The 20,129-nt window shown below is 29.6% G+C and overlaps 1 protein-coding gene across 1 annotated transcript in view; it reads right to left on the minus strand.

Annotated features, from left to right (window-relative positions):
* The window catches only part of LOC147078505 (opioid-binding protein/cell adhesion molecule-like), a 439,789-nt gene that overhangs the window by 216,663 nt on the left and 202,997 nt on the right, over positions 1-20,129 (minus strand). The gene's annotated exons all lie outside the window — the stretch shown is intronic.

The following is a 20,129-nucleotide window of genomic DNA, read 5'->3' on the forward strand; positions in this document are numbered from 1 at the left end:
TCATAAGTGAATGCCGAAAACCAAATTTGATTAGTGTCAGACGTTTGTTACGATTAAGATTGTAATATCATTTACCTAAATTGAACATAAAGCAGATTTCATTCTTATTGGTGGAATTTAAAGAATTTACATCAGTTTAAACGTAAACATAAGAAATAACTTGCAAGAATCATAGACTGATCGATAGTTTATAGTAGGGGTTCACAAAATTTTTCGTCAAAGGGACAATTTTGAAATCAAAAATATTTTCTATTTTAAAAAAACATAAGGCAAAAAAATAAAAACCTATTTTATATTTTTATCTAAATAAACATTATTATTACTCTTATTAATATACTAAAAATATTATTTAAAATTTTCACCATGTGATTTATGTAATTGTTTGTTTGAAACTAAATCCTGCAATCTAGGCTCAAATTTTCTGGGCCATTCATTCTTGCCAGAAGATATTTAATAATCGATATGAAGAATAAAAAATAATACAGATATAACATAACTGTCGCGGGACACATCAAAAAGTCACGCGGGACATAATTGGTGTGCGGGACACACTTTGTTAACCCCTGGTTTAGAGGGTAGAGCACTCACCTGGAAAGTGCAAGACGTGAGTACCATTTGGTCCAACTTTTTTCTAATATGTATGTTTCTGAGGTTTTTCAAAATTTCGTTAAATGGTAAAGAATGAATAAAACTACTGAGTATTTTAAAAATATTTAGTTTCAGCTCAATTTCTATATAATCTTTTAAATAAAAAAAACTTGATAATACGGATTGGAGTGTTCACAGTGTTCGAAATATGATATTTTACGAACCGGAGCGCTCAATAATTTTCCGAAAATATTCGATTTTATTATTACATATTATTATATACCTACATTGGACGTATAAATGCAAAAATGGTTATATATTATATCGTAACAAATAATATCTACTCAAGATTGCGATTATATGATTTTGACATGTCTGATGCTGCTCTATAGAAATGAAGAACCGGGGTCATACCAATGCCATTCATGAACTAATAAGATTTTTTTTGATACGGCAGAAGTTAATATCTCTCGGATTTCTTTATATATAGTTTATATCACATGTTGTGAGCAAAACATGCTAGATAACTGAGCTTTAGTTATCATCTTCTCTTACAAAGCTTGTAAGTGTATGTATTATTGTTCATGAAAACTTGTTGTACATGAAAACACAGTGATTTAAATAGTTTACAATTATTTACTAAAAGATAAAACACATATTATTTCAATTAAAAGAAATGAAAAAAGAAGAGATATGGTAATATGGAGAATCGTGATCTATATTATACGTAGTGACAGAGAGTTTATAAAAATATTATCAGTACATGATATAAACTGATTCTATTAAATTTTCAAATGAAGTTACGCATTACACTGAATTTAAAGTTGGATGCCGTCCGAGTGGGAACCGTCAAGGTAAACTGTTTATCAGAGAGATCTGTCCATCTGTGAAGTCAAGGTTAAAATGACCGAACGCCATGAATCAAAAGCCCTCCTCTTCTGCCGCTGCGTTGAGGTTGGTGTAAAAGAAAACTCAATCTTGTGTATTTTTCTAATTGTTCATCCCTATACCTATTATTAGATTAGGTATATTTGTAACGTGACAGCTCTAAATCTATTGCATCTAACGTGGCCGCCCCATCTGAGAATTCACACCCTCAATACATTGGCTATATTGAGTTTAAATTATTGTTTTCAGAGCTCAGCATTCGCAAAGATGCGTCACCTTTAGTTTTATTTAACCAGTCCAAGTATTCTTCGAAAGATATGAGTTTTAAAAAATTAAAAATAATCGCCCTTAAAATACATACACATATACAAAGCTGCATAACATGTGCGAAGGATGAAATATTATTTTATCTATAATTTAATTCTAAATTAAAATGTTTTATTTCATGGGTCTATTTTTATATTTAAATTACTAATGGAATAATTACGTCAAATATACTATAACGGCAGAGTTCGAATGTTTACCGCTCTCTTTTCTGATGCGATCTTTTGAAAATTCCGGTAAGGGCCAACTTTCAGGCGTAGGGTATGCAAATTAACGCTCAGTACCGAATTAGATATTATATTTGTAGGCTCTAGGTATAGGTATATCTTTATAAACCTAAGCATACATATCTCATCAAAGCTTTAAGCTTTCAATCAAAAATAATCATCAAACCATTTCATATTTTGTTTGACTTTAACGTAAAATATAAATATATTATTATATTAAGTATAATATATTATTCCTTTTTGTTACTAGTTATTATTACTTATTATTAACTACTTATGTCAAAATTTACTATGAATTGGTTAATTTTTTTTCAATGATTTTGTCTCCGAGTAAGAGCAATCGACTCGATTGGCAATCATAAATTTCGTTTGAGATTTTGTTTACATTGCCTTTTTAATAGTGCGGTCCTGTAGACGTTACCTTTTTAAATTTTCACCAAAAATGTACCTACACGGTAAATAAAATTATGCGCGTAGGTCTTTGCGAGGCACTTCAATAAAAAAACTCTTACCAAAAAGCAAATAGCATCCAATGATATTACAGTCGAACCAGTGAAGTGAAATGCAAATCTAAATTCCCGATTCTCACCCATATTATAAGTACTAAGTATCTCACCCCAATTCGATAGTGAATTAATTTTGAAAAAAATGTATTATTGTTATTCGTCCATATCCGCTTTTTGTTTTATGTTGAGCATTAATCAACATGCGATGCCTCCAAAAATACATGTACGATTGTAAGTGGTCAATCTAATTACGTCTGCCCCCCCCCCCCCAAGAACGAAAAATAAAATAATTACAAGATAAAAATAACTTTTTATATAAGTACAACGTTTTTAAATTTTCTGTTGAATTATTATGCTGAATATGCTCAAACTTGTACTTGATAATATGAAGTAAATAAAAAACAAACAAACAAACAAATATAGAATACTGAAATTTCATTTTGGCATTTCATTTTGATTTCCATAGTAACGCACGTATATATTAATAATTTAGTTGTTAGGACCACCCCTTAGCAACCAATAATAGTCTTTTACGGGTTTTTCTGAAATAAGTTTTCATACGAAACAGCTATTTTTAACTGAAAATTAATTCAATTCTACTTAAAGATGGCTAAAAGTATTAAAAGAATGCATTGGCATCGTGTTCTGATATATTATAAAAGTTTCAAATGTCTAGCTAGTCGGAAAGTTAGCTAAAAATAGATTGCAAGATTTGTACTGGATAAACAACCACCGGACAAACAAGAATACGAGCTAATAAAAACGTTGTGAAATATACAAATTACTTGAATGATATATTTCTTTGTTTTTTTCGTGAGAACCTCATGACTAATGATCGTGACCCAGATAATTTGGTTGTTGAAGCCTTCTCAATATGTTGCCCCACTTCTCTCAGTATTTGACATTTACAAACACTAAAGATCCTAATAATTATAATGCTTGGGCGACGCGCATTCGATAATCACGTCTTGTGGATGAAACTGGTCACAATAACCCGAAAATATAGCTGCAGGCCAGGTGCTCATAGCTAGACTCAAAGTGAAAAGTTTCTGGGTATGGAGAATATACTCGGAAAAGTGCGTGGGACCGCGGTGAAATAACCTATAGGTGAGATACGGTAAAGTAAATGCGGAAGTCAGGGGCACCTACTAGATTGTAGATACGAATAATTATGAATATTTTTCGAAATGAACCACCCACACATATTTTCTGTGTGTGTGCGCCTGACCCAAATAATACCAGTATTCCATAGCATTGCAGTGTAAACATAGTGGATGTTTTTATTGGCTTTAAAGAAAAGGTAGCCTTGGTTAACATAATTTGGAGACATGCGTGGCCAACATTTTAAATGCGACAAGAAGCTGTATGGTCAGATATCTTATTCTATAACCTAAATCCTTGGGATACATAGCTATATCGAATACTGCACGGCAATGCAATACTCTGCACTTTTGTGGCACAGAGGTGTAGATTCTGTCGTCATGGAAGATCAACTCACAACATGCATGCATGGTACAAGCATTAAGCTTACATTGCTAATTCACGTTGGAAGGCCAATAACTGTGTTAAATCAAATCTGTACCATACATAAAAAAATTGAAATATATTTTTTTACGATCGATAAGTATTTGAAAATATTTTATACATCAATTTCTTTGAAAACACAACGAAAAATTGGGGAAAATAGAACATAAACATATCTACTCCCTGATATAAATAAAATCATTTAAAAATATACATTATTTACATGTTTTAATCAGGATAGTAGAACAATATGAAAAAAATATAGAGTTAGCAGGGTAGTTTTTATTAATTTAAAATGTAAAAATATATAGACTGGATTTAGTAAGATAGTAATGAAAAAATAATATTAATGGATACATTTTATCTCTAGCGTAAAAGGAATTCTTTGTAGTATTCATAATTAATGTCGAGTTGTTCCAACAACGACAAAATAAACTTTTATTTAAAAGTCTTCTTTGTATAAATAAATCTCTTAAATTCTTACTTTCTCGGTAATATGAGAAAAATCTTCATTTCCTCAAAAAATATAATAAGATTCACACAGTAATCCTTTGGCATACACGTTTTTATCTCAGAAATTCAAGAAAATTTTTGAATACGAAATCGTGACTCGCGAAAAATTCTTTTTAAGGTGCCTAGGTATATCATATTATTTGAGAGAGTCTTAATTTAAAAATATAAACCTAGAGTAACTATACTTTTAGTACAGTTTATTTAATTTATTATGTCTTACATTGTTCATTCATGAAACTTTTAGTGAATCAGTATAATTTTATATGTACCTACATATGAATTATTTTTGCGTACTATAAACTGCTATTTATTAGTTGTATAATTAAAAGTAATATATAAAACAGTAAGTACCTAGTTTATTATGACTTATTAAAATTAATTAAAGTTGAAACTTTTTTCAAATATCAATTTAAATCTGTAATTTCTTTAATGTTTATTATTCTATTATTTCATTTTACCACATAACACAATTTAGAACATAAGCCTTCAAATTGATAATTTTTAGTTATAGATATATAGCTTATTCATATTAAAATATTGTTTATTTTTCCAAATAATGTGTTTTATTATAATCAAAATATGAAACTAAATTGGTAAAAAAGTAGATAACTATCCGTATGAAAAAGTATATGAGTATTTTAAGAAATAACACATTTAAAAATGATTATTATTTACATCGTTCTCTTATACAAAGTACTCTTTATAGAATTTATACTCTTAGAAGCATGGCGCATATTATGGGCCTCTACAGAGTTTAGAATATATTTTTACCAGGCGTGGTTATTATCCATTCGGTTAAACTATTAGATTCTTACTCCATACCAAACACAATTTGAAAAATAAAGGTTCACTATCCAGTTATTACAGAGATTAGAATCGTAGTTATAGGTAACAACTATTGAAAACAACATATATTGTAATATGACAAAAGCTGTTACGATTCTTTGTAATATCTTCAAAACCATTCATGACATACAATTAGGATGAAGAAGACGATACAAAAGATGTCACGAGAACCCTCGTCTCAAATTGTATCGAAAGAGAAACCTCAAGTGGATATGTCACTGATGAAAAATGAATAAATCAGGAGTGGGAAAAATACTGAAATTCAGATAAAATTGAAAGCCTTTGTCCATGTACCTATAGAATCAAGAAATAATTTTGAGTCGAATCTGAATATGTTGAGATTGATTTAAAAGATTTATCAACATCATAATAATATTATATTAAGTAATACGTACAATATAATAAGTCCACGGGAAATAGGCTTTGTGGTTTGTTGACAATACTTTTGATATCAAATAAATGAAAACAATATTTATTTTTTAAATAAGTAGATATTATTATATACCGAATAAAAAATGGTTGTGTACTTAAAAAAAGTATATTATATTTTTTAATGAAAGTACTTGTTTACCAAGTGCTCTGAATAAGTTATAGGTAATTTTGTTTTAGAGTACAAAACAAATTTGTAAACAAATAAAATTTGTACTTTTCTGTCTATTAGTCAGCATATTATAACAGTATAAACATATAAAATTGCAGTCTGTTAAAATAAAATACTCTTTTGGGTTTATCCATACACTAATAAAAATATGTTTTGTACCAGTCACAACATCGTAATATTATGTACTATAAAATACAAAGTGTGCCCGGAATTTAATGGCAGAAAAACGTCACGATGTATAGTAGTATTGAAATTTTTACTGAAGATTTCGAAGCCAATTTTTAGTACAATGCAAGAAAAATGAAACTAATTTTTGGTTTAATTCACGAGATATAAAAAAATATTTCATGTATCCCATATATTATCATTTATAGAAGAAGAAACAATGCAATAAAATTCCATATAATATTTGAATTTGTCAGAACATTTTCTATTTATTTAGTAATCTGTAACCTTGGTAACGGAACAACAAAATTCTCTGAAGCCATTTTTTTCGATGTAAAAATATTATATTGATTCGAATATTCAGAACTCACGGATAATATCATCGTCGCACATAGGCGGATGCGATAATATCTACAATTTTCTCAGATTAATATCTATAGTTCTTAGTTTTCCTTGCTTTTAAAACAACAAGTAATAAGTTCAAACGTTTAACGTGATGAGAAGTAACTTATGTGATTAATGCTTTGTCCATAGTAAATTTTATGGCGAAATATAAAGATTGTGCATGGAAAGGCTGAATATCTTTGATGAAAAATACAAGGCGGCAGGGATTCTTGAAAGTGCCGTGTGGTGCACATATACCCCAAACGGCGGATATGGCCGAAGAAGAAAAAAATGTAATCTAACCAAGAAAATGCACAATTATATGAACCTATAAAGTCTTGACACTGGACAAGAGGACCAACAACACGTTCATTATTTTGTTTTTTGTAAAAACAATAAAAATACATAAACACAAGAGGAAATGCCGAAGCAAAGCTGGGTCAAGCTGGGGTAAGTTATTTCTATATAAATTAAAAACAAAATATTATACAGTGATAAAACACTACCTAGAAGAAATTTATGGTCATTGAATTGGAATGATTATCACAATCTCATGTTAAGTTAATGCAGTATTTTCAAGATCTCAGCGATTACTTCAAAGTAGAATACCCTTCACGTAACCTTGCAATTTGGAATAGATTTTTTTGAATTATTTGAATTATTTTGAATACTAAAACGTGAGTAAACCAATCAAGTGCCTAGCATTTACTAATGCATTGATACAGAGTGCGTATACACACAAATCCTTGTCACTGTGTTTAATTGCAAAGTTATGTGAAAGATACTTTAATACACAGTAATTTAAAAATATATAATCACTATATTCTTCACATATAAAAATTGTTTTATATCATTTCATAATGTACCTGCATAAGATTAAATCAAATCAAGATATTATATTTAAATATAAAATATAATAATGCAATGAGAAAGTGTTATTTTCTCATTGCATTAGTATTGACTTATATAAATATACTTTATATTGTGGCATTTATATTCAATGAAATAATTAAAATATATAGAGAGTCCAGTAAAAGTGCATGACTCATATATGCCTGATAAGGTTTAGGTTAACCTGACATACTCTTATTAATTTATTCTAAGTAAATACAGTGAGATGATTAAGGCTTTATCTCAAAGCAACCAAACTTGTTAAAAGATAAGAACTGTACTAGTGGTCAAACAAATTTTCATTCTAAAACTAACTCGTTTATGGACTATTGCGTCATAGAGTTTGTATAAGATATTTACCATTTAAAGTATATACATACAATTTTATAAAAGTAAGAATGTCAACTATTTGATTAAATTCTTTTTAATAGTTCGGTGATAAAATTATCATTGCAAGAGGGTGCTTTTCAAAGGCAGTTACTTTTTACGCGAGGGAGACGGAATGCGAAGTACGCTATACAAATGGAAATGTGGCTTTCTTTTTTGTATGTTGTATTGAGGAATATAAATACACATTCTAGTTTTACTTATCATTCTAAAATAATCATTCCATACTATAGTAAAAAATAATTTTTTAACGAGTGATATTTTAAAATAAAACAATGTCGATTTACTGATTATTGGTTGCCTACATAACTAATCCTGAGTTTTTACTTACAGATTATAATATTTTTTTTCATAATTTTTGTGGATCTAAGCCATATAACAAAGAGGTTTCTTAAAAGATCTTTTGCGAGAAATGTATGTTAGTCACCTGCTCAAACTATTATGTCCATGCTCTGGGTTCAAAGAAATCTTGAAAAATAGCATGTTAATTTTTCCAGACTCTGGATTGGAAGCCTTGACATACCAAATGGATACGTTACCACTTGGCCATCGCGGGACTGATATTAAAAGTTTTTAACTAGTTTATAAAATAAATTATACACATTTTATTTTGAATCCATTCGCCCTAGCTATTATATTTTATCAATATTTTTAAATAACTACAGATATTTATTATTCTAGAAAAAATACCACAATTATTAAAAGGTACACCGAGAAAAATCATGAACATAATTTATTCGTATCTTATTTTATGCAACAAAGATATGAATTTAGGTATATGTTTGCATTTTAGTTCAATTTCACCCTTGTATATTGTAGATACATGGACTATGAACAAAATGTCATGTAAAATGATTATGTATTTTGAGTTTTAGGTATATATAAATATGTATAGATATTTATATGATAAGTTATCGTGAAAAGATAATATAAAAGACGTCATGATGTTAGAGATATTAAATAAATAACTATACCTATTTATTACACACTGTAAAAGGTAGAAAACTTATATATTCTAGGCACCAGCAGGTCTATTCCAACTACGTCACACCTAATAACACCATTTTGTTATATTATTTTCAAGATTTGAAATAATCCAAATGTGTTACGGATGTATTCTGTAGGTATCTAAAACGTAGTTATTACCTGCGTTAGGTCCAAAGTTAAAATTCGTTGCGATTTTGGCGAGGACGTGCTTCTTTAGTGCGATGGCGCGTTTACGCAATGGGCTATTCGCAATGTTACAATACAATGCCAGATCGATCGTTTATCTAAGAAACACATATACCTACGTGTTATTTTTGTCATTTTCATGATAGTATTTTTATCACACGTGTTGAATGATTTGGAGTTAAATGTTATTTTGAAATAGACTTGCTAATGAGAGGTAAAAAATACCACTTCCCACAAGGGTCGAAAAAAGGGGTCCAGCAAGATGGCGAATATCGTGGCTTAAGAATCAAAGGAAGTGGTTTTGTAAGAACACAACCTCGTTTTTCCGGTCAGTGCTCTTAAAGGTGGAGATCGCTTTGATGAATGGTAACCTTCGTAGAGAAGATGACACTTAAAGAAGAGAGGAATAAAGATAAACAATTTACCGTTGTATAAATGTTCATCGCACAGAAAGAGAAATCGCTAAATTTTCCGCCAAATTAACATTTCGCATTATTAATTTATTCAATATTAATTTAAATGTCTACGCCCAACGAGATTATCTTGGAAATACATAGGTATCGATTTTAAAGTTCGTTATAATGGACCGATGTAAACATACTTTGGTATAGCCTGGCGTATGTTATATATATCGGTGGTAAACACCTCTTACTTAGAAAATATTTAGCGCTTACCACACTTGTCATAAATAATATCAGTGCCGAAGATTTGATATTAAATATTTTGAACATCTTGTGTTTATCTTAACTTGTTGAAGAAATAATACAAATAAGGGATTTTATTTACCACTAAAATATTCTAGAAACCTCACGATTATTGCAGCCTACTTTACGCATACGAAATCTAAATAGACACTCAGACGTTATTACAAATAATATTTAATATTCTATGGATAAAGTAAGTTTTTGGAAACCTATCTGGTTAAATAAAACTATTGGTTTTAAAATTAAGGGATATTATGATAAATAACAATCTACCGATTTCGGTTTTATTTTTTTGCTATTCGATCTGTCTACTATGCTATTTGAGGCTATTAGTTTCAAAGTCAGAAACCTCCATTTTAACTTTTTTTTTATATTTCTCTTGATTCTGATTCTGTAAGTATATAATTTCAAATCCAAATTAATTAAATAGACTTAAGCCAGAAGTTGATTACAAAGTCGTTTATATTTATAAGCCGCCATATTTTGTATTTTATGACTAACTTAAAACATGATTTTTTATTCATGTTAATAATGGTGAAAATCTTCTATTTTGCTATTAGATAGCTATTTCAAATATATTATGATGTTTGCAAAAACAAAAAAATCTATTTGCAGTCCTTGACTTTTTGACGCTATCTCAAATTGCCAGAATAGGTATATAGTTTACCAACAGCCTCAGTTATGTCTAGTTTGCTTTGAATATCCTGACTGAGTTGGTAAAGTGACCATTTATAAATTAGCGAGTCATAGAACCGAGTGTAAATTGCATGTTGTCTTTTTATTAAGATATATATTTTAAAAAGTAAACCACAATATTTTTATGTTCAGTAAAATAGTAATATGCAACAAATTAAAAATTAAGTATGACTGCAGTAGCACTTATTGACGGTTACCTATTGCCTACTTCCCTCCAACGGGCACTCTTTGTCACTGCTATGTAGTAGCAGTTTGGAATCATAGACACGATTGAATCTATGTAATATAATCTTTAGGATACAGTGTAGACTGTAGAGTAAGTTTTATTAAGTTAGAATTATCAGATTTCGTAGTTTGAATTCTGTAATGATTTATTAACACTCTATAAAATATTATATGAATAAATTACTATTCTACGTTATCTATCTTTGGGTGAGTATCTATTATTATTCCTCAGATCGGATGCAAATTTGGCAATAAACTTGTGCCTCATATCAGATTACACGCATGGAAACACGTTTGGTGATGTATAGACTCTCAGGATCAGATTGGTATCTGTCAGGAAACAAAATGGCGACTGTAAATCACGACTGTTCTCGCTTTCCAGCCACACTTGCCCTAATGACAATATGTTGGATGGTGGATTGGCGGGTGTCCAATGGCATATCGTGTCTATTTTAATATACATAAACGATTATGTAATTATGAAAGATTATACTGAAGTTTTAATATATATAAATTTAATGTAATTTTTATGTTTAAATTAAATCTCAATTGACCTAAATAATGGGTTAAAATTCGGTGTATAAGTTACAAATGATAGCGTCATTGGTAGTAATTTAAAAATATTTATGGCTTAAGACTAATTTAATTATCCAGTATCAATTAAACATTTCACGAACAATTTAATACTTACGTATTTTTTGTTCAAAGAAGATTTATTTTAGTCATTGTTAGAAGTTATATAATATCTAATTATATAAGTTAAATAATATTATTTTATTCAGACGCTAAGGTTTCTGTGATGCGGAAAAAAATATTTTAAAGAGATTGAAACAGGTTTTAATAAATGATTAACATATCTTGTAATTATTTTAGTTTTGTTTATCTAAATTATTATTAAACCGATTATTAATACGATCATAATAAAAAATTGAGATTGATTTACCAAAATAAGTAAATCAAATAACTATTGTCTTACCTGTTATTTCATCGATATGTGATACTTTCTTAGCACACGTGGTATCTGCTTTCAATAGCTCCAAGAATCCAATTCATAGTTTTTTTCGGGCAACAAATTAATTTAAAATTACTTATTTCAGGCCAATATTATTAAGTTAGATATCTGAAATATTATATTATTTTATTAGCTGGACTTCACCCTCTGGCCACCTGTAGTAGTTAAACTCCCAAATATAAAATATTTAAGTCTCTGAGTACACGAAAAGTAGGCAAAAATTGAGCTTAAAAACCTGACATACAGATTTAAATAATTTTATTATATTATTATGGAGTAGAAAAATAATATTATTCAATACTTGGGATAGATTAAAATCTGTAACTGAGAGGCAGTGAATTGTACGTTTAAAATATAGGCATAAAATTTAATACTTTATCCATTTTCTGTAAAATATTACATTATACACACCGGCTCTGAGCTATATAATATGTTACGTATAAAAATGAAGAGTGAATAATAATAAAATATATTATTTAGATACTATTATTTTATAACTGAGTGTTTGATGAGACTGGTAAATATTGATAACTATTAGGTATATTAAACGACTATTGAAATCGTATACATTCATTTGATAATATTATTAATATACATTGAAAATGTTGACCAAAATACTAGTTATCATACCTTTCATAATATGAAAGCCACACAAGCCAATGCAAATTGTTTAAATTTTGTGTGTAAATGAAACTCAGTGATTTAATTATTGTAAATATCGATACACAACTTAATTGCGGTGAATTTGTGTATGTTTGCTAATATCAAAATATAGTCGTTTGTTGTTCGCTAAATACGAAATTAAACCAATAAAATCGAAATGTTATATTTCACCGAATGTAAACGCAACGCTGATTAAAATTTCAAATCTACGGTCGACCGAATTTTCTAGCTTATCCATTTTAATACACGAATGGCGTTATATTTCGCCAAATACGATATTACTAATATTTTATTCAATGATATATAATCAGTAAAATAGGTACTAGGGATTGGAAGACAAAAGTATTTTTTTAATCCTATAATAGAAAAAATATAATCTTCTGATTATATTATTTGACACGTAATTTAAAAAAAAACAATTTATATAAAATCCAATTCCAAAATTTTGGGATTCTAAAGTAAACTTTAAGTAAGTAAGACTTTTTCTGGGATGAAAAACCCTAATATAAATATCTATATATGTGCGTATGTTAGTATAACTGTGGTTTTCTTGCTATATAACCACATAGCACAAAATAAACTATAAGTATGAAATAAAATATACAAACGTTTCTGTTGACATAATATTATTTCGTGAAAAATAAAAATTATTATTAGTAGGACACCAGTGTACTGAAGTAATACTGATGAGGAAGCTTTAGGTTATACTACGAAAAAAATAAAACATAAGCACAATTATTATCATTTTACCAGTTAATATGTTATTAACGCATAAATATACATGTAATAAGTATATTATTTGGCTAATTTTCTAAAGAAACACTATTTTATATTATTAATATAAGGTAGTTAATATAGTCAAACTTACATTATGAAGCTTTTTATTGACTTATTATCTTGGTTATTAAAATATACTCCGAGAGAATACTTTGAAAGTTTAGCGAGGTGAAATATGAATATTTCGTGGCATTTGTTATGAATTCAAATTAAAACAAATACTGCGGAGTATTATAGAAATAACAAGTCCACTAACAAGGTATTTGAATATTCTTCAAACGGCTTCAACGAAGTTCGTATCAATTGGTATAAAGAGATTCAAATTTGCATCAGTTTTTGTGGTGTAAATTTATTTAAAGGTGTGTAGTTTGCAAGCTTTGCTTATTTGCTTTTTTAAGAATTAACTAACACTAATAAATAATGATCCGTTTATTTCTGATAAATTAGTTATTTAATAATTATTGGAAGACATCTTAAATTTAAAATGTAGTAAATAACGGCCCACATGCTCAGCGTAGGTCAAAATGGAGCTTTTATGGAATTTTCAGAGCATAACCCTGGACATTTCTTAAACGTTGTACATAATCTGTTTATATAATTTTGAAGCCTTATTATCCTTTATATTTATTTTAAATATTTGAAGACTGCATAAAGTATTTTTATTACATAAAATAGTATTCTTTTAAACCTCTCGCTTTAATGTTTTAGAATATAGTCATACGTACGTATTGTACGTCCATGTGAAGTGGTGTTTTTTAAAGATTTTTCAGATTTATTAATTGTTAAACGCATTTACAAAACCATTAGTAAAATTAATGTTTGCATCTTTTTGATCCCAAATTCGACAAGAATTAGGCATTTTATTAGTAATTTTGGTACAGTTCGGTTATGAGGAATACAGCGGAAAACACAATTTGAAAATACCCGATATACTGGATTATTTGCTAGTTTGGGTTAGTTTAGGTTAGGTTGGGTTAGGTTAGGTTAGGTTTGGTTAGGTTAACCTAACAAATAATCCAGTATATCGGCTATTTTCAAAATGTGTGTTGCTGCTGTATTCCTCATAACCGAACTGTACCATATTAAATATAAAAAATCCTAACACCACTGCACATGGATGCACTGAAATATGACTATATTTTAAAACATTAGAGCCAGAGGTTGAAAATAATACTATTTTATGTAATAAAAATACTTCATATATAGTCATCAAATGTTTAAAATAAATATAAAGGACAATAAGGCTTCAAAATTATTTAAATAGATTATTTACAACGTTTAAGGAATGTCCAGGATGATGCTCTGAAAATACCATAAAAGCTCCATTTTCACCTTGAGGCCCTTCAGCTTTTGTTGTGTTATATTAATGTACCTAGCTAACTAGTTTTAATAATTGTTAATTATAACCAAATTTATGCTCAATATAGATAGCTTCGCAAGAATATTCCAAGAAGCATACGGGCGCCAGGCGGTGACGTCATTCAGGTAAAAATAACGCAAACGTTGAGTGAAAAAGGTTGATGATTTTTCATATGCTCATCACTCGACACTCACCTCAGATCGCAGGTAAGAAGAAGCCTCGGCTTCTGTCATTTGAGTACGTTGGTATGGTGTACCACATACATTAGTAAAATCGATTATGGTCAATTATTGGCTGGTCGTAATGTACTTATGTAAATTCAATAAAAAAAAAGCTGTAGCCCATAAGGAAATAGTTAATCCTGGAATTTAAGTATTAATTAAATTATTAGTGAAATTATTATCTTTGATGTAAATTTAGGAGTCGCTATATCATATGACTTAATGCTCTAAGTCCGTGAATATAATGTTATAGATTTTTATGAAAACGTCACGTCAAAACACTAACAAAACTGGGGTAAAACAGAGGGAAAAATATTTTCCGATGAATTGGGGAAGGAAGGGTGGTAAATATACCCAAAATCGTTTGATGTCATTTATGAACGAAGATATGAAAAAGTGGATTTTGCAGTGTCTAATGTGAAAATGTGATATTCAACCTGATTTGCTTACTAGCCTGCGTTTCTTTCAAGCCAACTGGACCTGATTTTAATTCACATGGTGTTTACGGTGATGCTATGGAACGCTGGCATACCCTGGGAAAACACAATAACACTGGCGATCATCATGGATTCTTAGAAGCGCTGCCTCTGTCTATATTATACCTGCTATATGTGAGGAACGGATATGGCGAAATCAAAAAATCACCGATTATAATAGTAATTTTTTTATAATTAATTTTTCTTATTTTACTTAATATTTAATAATAATTGTATAAAATATTAATTTATCAGCGAACAAAATGACAGACTCGCCTCTTTTTGGGTTTATATGGGCTTGGGTGGCTCTCGTTGTTTAGTGCAAAAGGCGTTGGCCTTTCCGGGGGCTTAGCATTCGATCCCCAGTGAGGTAACAACATATTTATATGATAATATCAAAGTCTGGGTATTTGTAATTGTTTTACTTCTATGACTGACTACCTATGCTACTGTTTCACTACACTACTGTTATTCGGCCATATGGCCTGTGTTATTGCTAAAAGGAACATATTATGTATTAATTATGCATGAGATGGCCGAGCGGTTACGTGTCGGGTCTATAATGTCGTAGGTCCCGGGTTCGAATCCCGAATTTGGCAAATTAAAATGTCATTTATCAATGTGTGTTTGGACATAATAGGTTGTGCTAGTGGCTAAAATTCATGTCTTATAAAAAACCAAAAGTCTGATAATTCAACTTACACTCTGTGGAGGTCTTTATGGTCTTCCTCAGACCGGAAATGGTTTATTATATATATTTATAATCAATAATATATTATATTATAAATATAATATGTGATATTTGGTCATGTCGACGGTTGGAGAAGATAAGTGTTTCACTGGTTTTCCATTGATACAGGTTTTGTGGGCCGCCAAGTGTAAATAAAATGTAAATATATATATATAATATATATTATATTCTTTATAACCGGCGAAGAGGCCCAATGACAGTAGTATAATGAAAAAGTAGTATATTTAGTAATAAAAGTTAAACAATCACAAGCACCAAAGCTGTGAGAAAAATTACATAAATATTATAATATTGTGACCTCACCGGGTCGAACCAGGTGCTTCCGGATAAAAGGTCAGCGCTTTACGCACTGCATCACTGAAAGAGGGATGGAGCTAATCCATGGCTGTTAGATGACCAAATCATCCGAGTCACGACCCTCAGAAGACGAAGGATAAATATCAATGTTGTTAATACAATTTTGTACGCGTAAAACGTTTTGCAGTCGTGTGTATTTTCAGAAAATTGGACGGCTGAAAATTAATTCGAACGAAAATCTCATACTAATTGTTAACCGGAACATTTATCATATCTGGTAGATTTATCTTTAATTTACATATCACGCGATCTTCCATATCTTCGCAGGGCTTATGTACCCCATGGGGTACGATGGGATAGGGTGTCCATAAATTATGCCTCGACTATAGTGAAAAAGGGTTCGCCACCGCCCGGGTGCCATATGAAAATTTGGCCGGGAAACGTTTCCATTTCCGTACCTCTAATAGTAGAGAAAAAACGGTAAATATTTTTTGCGACTAGACAAACACCTCTTTTCTGGAATATGGTTATAAATTTGTTTTTGAACGGAGGTATTTCTTTTATGTCTGATATTTTTTCCATTTTGGGTTGAATATGAGATATATTATTACAAAAAAGGTTTATTTATAAGCGGTATTGGTATAACTTTCGGTTCATTTTTAATGTTATACAATGCTTTATATACCAAAAGTTTTTTTCCCCTATAGATTCAATTATAAATCCGACAAGGAGTAGTGATTAATTGCATTTATGAAATGAATTTTTATTTTAGAAATATAATAAAAAAATGTGTTAGGTACCTACCTACATTAAATAAATTATATTTTTTATAATTGAACATACATAACTTGAAAAAACCTCAGATATAAATATATTATATACCCAATAGAAAAAATCACATTTGAAAAAATACGACGCCCGACAAGATTTGAACCCGTATAGCCACTCGTATTGCACCAATATGCCTTAACCGATTAAGCTACGGGCCTCCTATTAATTACAACAATTTTAACTAGTAGTTCCCACATGAAATACTTTTATATTGACTTGTGTTGTAGTTGTGTTTTAAATTAAGGAATCATTAATTAAATTAATTACTAACCGACGCCCGGCTCTCGACAAATATATAGCTTACTTGAACTTGCTAATATATTTTTTATTTTTTTAGTAGATATATCTGAGGTGTTTTCAAGCTATATATTTTCAATATATTAAAGAATGTTACATTGTCAATTCTTGTGAAGTATTCGTTGAATAAAAGAAATGGTCTATTTTTAATAATTTGTGGATGGAAATATAAGGGAAATATTTAATATAACATTTTTAATGAAATATATTTAGTAGGTACTGTTATATATTCTGTCAGGTATTATACTCTGAAGAGAAAAAAGCACTGACGATGGCACATCTTTATCTGGAGAATAAACACATAATAGATAGTAATTATATCTATCAGTATTGGCACAGTTTTTTCTTCAATCTCAATATATGACTGTTAAAAGTAATGTACATTAAAAAGAATTTCCATAGCTCGCCTCTTTAAATGCATCATGTCATGGATACGGAAAATATATACCTACAGCTAACTAGACACGTTAAATTTTGACATATTGAATGATGCCTGGCTCATCATGGAGGCTGTACAGTCTTGTGAATTTCTTTCTGGAGATTTTTGAAATTCAACTCTTAAAATAAGAACTTCATTACAATATGCAAACGCAACATGGTACAATCGTTACAACCCCATAAACTGATTAAAATAATTTATTTTTCTTTTTGATTATGATTCTGTAAATTAATACCTTTTTATCATATTATAATATTCATTAAATATCAAATCCAGCTGCATTGGTCAATTAAATCAAATTAAGCCGAAGGTGATTGCAAAGTCATCCATATCCATCAGCCGCCATTTTTATATTTTAGTTAAACATGATTTTTTAATAATATTAATGACGATTAGAACATTTTATTTCACTGATTGTGTTTTAATTAATTGTTTATTAATATTTTTGCGAAAGAAAATATTTGTATCGCAGTCCTAAACGTATTTCATGTTTTTTGCGATTATCTGAAAATGGCAGAATATATAGGTTACCGACTTTGAAACTAACAGTCTCAATTCTTCGTTTGAGGGTATATTAAAATGTTGGCTCTCGTGGTGCAGTGCGTATAGCGCTGGCCATTCATCCGGAACCTACAGGCTCGATCCCGGTGAGAACATAATATATTTATGTGATTTTCTTAAAGCCTGGGTGTTTGTGGTTGTTTCACTTCTATTACTAAATACACTACTCTCATTGGACCTCTAGGCCTGATGTAGTGTAAGGAATAATATATATAATATTATGTTTTTATTATTAAAAAACCAATACTTTCCAATTAAGATTTTTTAAATGTATTTATAAATTTGTCCTAAATCTGTGTTGTATTATTCATTAAATAAAAAATAATTATATAGGTTTTCAAACTTTGTTTCGTGACCATAGGAATATTATGTTACCTAGGTAACGGAAAAATTCTAAACTAAAATGTTATACTGTATAATCGTCACGATTGCATTATTATACTGTAGCGTAAAGGCAGTACGTTCGGCTGATAACCGAACAAAGTGGTTTGAATCCAATTGAGTGCGATTTTTTTCGTATGAAAAAATATATTATGTGTTACATGTCACACGCCAAAAATACACTCTGATCTGATTTTCCAATCGCGCCTAAAGAAATATAACTTCAAAAATAATTATATAGGTTTTCAAACATTGTTTCATGACCATAGGAATGATTTATATTTAAAAAAAAATTATATTATATTATATATATATTTTATATTTTTTATTTAAATATCTTCCGAATAAAAAATACAGATTTTACCATAATAGTGTCATATTTTAAATTTGAAATAAATCCTCATTGGAGTGCTCTTTTTTATTGTACGATAGTGCCAAAAATACGAATAATAAAAAATATTTTATTCACGCTGAAAAATCGAGATAAATACGGAACACAAAAAAATGTTTGGGGAAAAGGGTCATATTTTTGGGGGGAAAAAATCTCCGCGTTTTCAGATATACAGTCAACTTGTCAATATATGCACATAATTTTTGTCGGTCGGTATTTTTTCCATTTGCGATTCAAACAAAGTGACCTGGCGCATGCTTGCGGTACCACACTTCATAAATAAAACAGCCCTAAAGGGTCCGAGAAAGTATGTCGCCGTCTGCTTCCTGCAAAAATGTTTTGTACCGACTTCGTCGCGTTTACCGGTAATCCTTCCCGCGCCTCTGATTTCGGTAAAACAACTTTTTGTCGGCCCTCGTCAGTTTGTCACGGTTTTATTTTTCCTACGAACATATGACGGCATATGCACAAAAATAGACTAGAATAAAAATCAAAATAAGAAAAAAATGTACGAATCATCTCGGATATATTATTATTTACATATCTAGTTTTCACAACCGGCTTTTTTTACTTTTCTGAAAATCGCGTTTAAAAAATATGTCTTAGAAGACTTTTCTGCATGACAATTAAGAATATGGGGTAAGTTTTCCAGTGACTGACATTAAAATTTTTATGAAAATTTAAAGAAATATCGGTACTGTGATGGGAAATGGTAATAACTATTGTTTACATAATTTTACAGGAGAGCAAAAACAAAGCTTTGAAATCGTTTTGACAAGTTAGTTTATAAGATATTTTGAATAACTTACCTATTTTATATCAAAATAAGCAGAATGAGCATCCCAACACAAACCTTTTCTTTATGAATAAAGTTATATTGTTATCTTGCAGATATATTTTTTTGCCAAAATGAACTTTTCTTCACATTAGGTCAGATGCCGGTATCTTTTAACATTACTTTGTGACCAATAAAGTTGCAGCTCTAATATTTTGCCACATCAAATAATGTACAATTTGGAACATATTATGG

Source organism: Rhyacophila brunnea, unplaced genomic scaffold (genome assembly GCF_057557595.1).
Source record: "Rhyacophila brunnea isolate RB1 unplaced genomic scaffold, BYU_Rbru_1.0 scaffold_11, whole genome shotgun sequence".
NCBI classification, from domain to species: Eukaryota; Metazoa; Arthropoda; class Insecta; order Trichoptera; family Rhyacophilidae; genus Rhyacophila; species Rhyacophila brunnea.